Source organism: Corvus brachyrhynchos, unplaced genomic scaffold, assembly GCF_000691975.1.
Source record: "Corvus brachyrhynchos isolate BGI_N302 unplaced genomic scaffold, ASM69197v1 scaffold456, whole genome shotgun sequence".
NCBI lineage: Eukaryota > Metazoa > Chordata > Aves > Passeriformes > Corvidae > Corvus > Corvus brachyrhynchos.
This window is the reverse complement of record NW_008238446.1, coordinates 15,423-18,263: the sequence shown is the minus strand read 5'-3', so window position 1 is coordinate 18,263 and position 2,841 is coordinate 15,423. Positions and strand designations below refer to the sequence as shown.

The 2,841-nt window shown below is 50.7% G+C and overlaps 1 long non-coding RNA gene across 1 annotated transcript in view; it reads left to right on the top strand.

The window, feature by feature from the left end:
- LOC108447267 overlaps positions 1 to 1,780 on the top strand; it is a 6,216-nt gene extending 4,436 nt beyond the window's left edge. The window contains exon 3 of the long non-coding RNA XR_001862734.1: positions 1,496 to 1,780. This is a non-coding gene — a long non-coding RNA (uncharacterized LOC108447267). The remainder of the gene's footprint in view (positions 1 to 1,495) is intronic.
- The last annotated feature ends 1,061 nt before the right edge of the window (positions 1,781 to 2,841 follow it).

The following is a 2,841-nucleotide window of genomic DNA, read 5'->3' as shown; positions in this document are numbered from 1 at the left end:
ATTTTCCCCCTCGGATCCCGAAATTCCCCCTCGCATCCCGAAAATTCCCTCCCCGCGATCCCGAAATTCCCTCCCCACGGTCCCGATTTTCCCTCCCGGATCCCCAAATTCCCTCTCGGATCCCGAAATTCCCTCCCCACAGTCCCGAAATTCCCCCTCGCATCCCGATTTTCCCTCCCGGATCCCGAAATTCCCCCTCGCATCCCGAAACTCCCTCCCCGCGATCCCAATTTTCCCCCTCGGATCCCCAAATTCCCTCCCCACCATCCCAACCCCCGACCCCTCTGGAAAATCCCTTTGGAACCCGCGGGTTTTTCCCGATTTTCCCGGATTTTGGGCCGCGGGCCCCTCTCCCGTGGGGGTTTCCCCGCTCCTGGGGAAGGGAAAAACTCGGGATAATCCGGGAGAACCCCGGGACGAGGCTTCCCCCTCTGTTCTCCCGGCATTTCGGGATTTTTTTCCCAATTCCCGGGTCCCTTTTCCCGTTTTTTTCCAGCTGTTTTCCTCTTTATCCCGATTTTTTTTCCCGGCTCCAAACCTTCCCCTTTTCCCAATCCCGGCTTTTTTGTTGTTGTTGTTTTTAGGCAGAATTCCCGTGGGGGTTTTTTTCCTCATTTTCCCCTCCTTTTCCCGGGCTGGAATCCAGGATTTTCCTGGGATTTTTCCCTGATCCCACATTCCCAGAGATCCCTGGAGATCCATCCTCATTCGCCCTTCAATTATTCCCGGTTTTTCCCTCTTAAATTAAACGGGAATTGGGATTTCAAATCCCTGAATTTTCAACCCGCGGGTGGAGAAAAAAAGAAAAAAACCTTGGATTGGGAAAGATAAAAATCCATGGAAAACCTCGGGAATGGGAGAAAAATCCATGGAAAACCCGAATGATCCCGGTTTATCCCATTTCTTTTCCCCTTTCCCGATGATTCCAGGAATTTTGGGAAAGGGAAAACTGGGCTGGATCGGTTTTTTCCTATTTTTTTTTTTTGGAAAAAACCTGGAATTTGGGATCATCCTTGGAGCGGGAAAGTGGGAAAAAAATTCCCAGAACTTGGGGGGGGGGGGAAGAAACCCCCCCAAACCCTGGGAAAGGTTGGGAATATTCCCGGAGAGGGGGAAAATCCCAGTTTTTTTCTGGATTTGTGCCGGGGTCGGGGCTCCTCCTTGGAATTTCGGGGTCCAGATTGGAGCTGGGATGGGAATTTGGGGCCGAATGAAATCCGGGATCAAAAATTCCAAGGGAACCCCGGGATCAAAAATTCCAAGCGCACCCGGGCCTCGGGGGCTCCCCTCGCTCCCGTTTTTCCCGGGATTTTCCTCCTCCATCCCCAGCAGCCGGGGGAGGTTGGGGCCGGATTTTTCCCGGGATTCGGGCGGATAAAAAGCGGGAATGGCCTCGGCGAGGGGAGGAGGAGGAGGCGCTGCCAGGCCCGGCCCCTTCCCAGCTCCCGATCCCGATCGGAATTTTCCCCTCCCTCCCTCCCTCTTTTCCTTTGAGGAGCCGCCAGCGATGGAGGCCGGGATAAGGCCGGAGGGGGAGGAAAAAATTCCCGAAAATCCGGAGCACCAAAAAAGCCCCGAATCCCGGGAAAATGGAGCGCGATTCCTTCCCAAAAATCCCCCCCCCAAATCCCTTTGGATTTCTGGGAGCTCCCCCTGGAATTGCTCCTCTCTGCATCCCAGCTTTTCCCGAATTGCCCCGTTTTTCCCCAAATTTCCCCGTTTTCTCCCAGAATTTCCCCATTTCCCCCAAATTTCCCCATTTTCCTCCGCATTCTCCCGTTTTTCCCTGACCCCATTTCCCCCAAATTTAATTTCCCCATTTTTCCCTCAAATTTCCCCATTGCCCCTCAAATTTCCCCATTTTCCTCCGAATTCTCCCATTTTTCCCTGAATTTCTCCCATTTTCTCCACAAATTCTCCTGGTTTTCCCCAAATTTCCCCATTTTTCCCTCAAATTTCCCCATTGCCCCTCAAATTTCCCCATTTTCCTCCGAATTCTCCCATTTTCCCCAAATTTCTCCATTTCTCCCAGAATTTCCCCATTTTCCCCAAATTTCCCCATTTTCCCCTCAATTTTCCCCATTTTCTCCCCAAATTTCCCCATTTTCCTCCGAATTCTCCCATTTTCCCCAAATTTCCCCATTTTCTCTTTTCCCTGAATTTCCCCAGTTTTCCCTGAATTTCCCCATTTCCTCCCAAATTCTCCCATTTTTCCCCTCAAATCTCCCATTTTCCCCTCAATTTTCCCCATTTTTCCCTGAATTTCCCCATTTTCCTCCGAATTCTCCCATTTTCCCCTCAATTTTCCCCATTTTTTCCCTGATTTTCCCCATTTTCCTCTGCATTCTCCCATTTTTCCCTGAATTTCTCCCATTTTCCCCCCAAATTCCCCCAATTTTCTCCCAAATTCTCCCATTTTTCCCCCAAACTCCCCCATTCCCCCCCAAAATTCCCGTTTTTTCCCCTCACCTCTCCCAATCCTCCCAGAATTCCCAATTTCCCCAAATTCTCCCAATTTCCCCCCAAATTCCCCCATTTTCTCCCCAAATTCTCCCATTTTTCCCCAAATTTTCCCGTTTTCCCCCCAAATTCTCCCTGTTTTACCCCAAATTTCTCCAATTTCCCCCCAAATTTCCCCATTTTCCCCCCAAATTCTCCCATTCCCCCCCCAGAATTCCCGTTTTTTCCCCCGATTTCCCCCCAGAATTCCCATTTTTTCCCTGAATTCTCCCATTTTTCCCCCAGAATTCCCGTTTTTTCCCCATTTTCCCCCAGAATTCCCGTTTTTTTCCCCCAAACTCCCCCATTTCCCCCCAGAATTCCCGTTTTTCCCCCCATTTC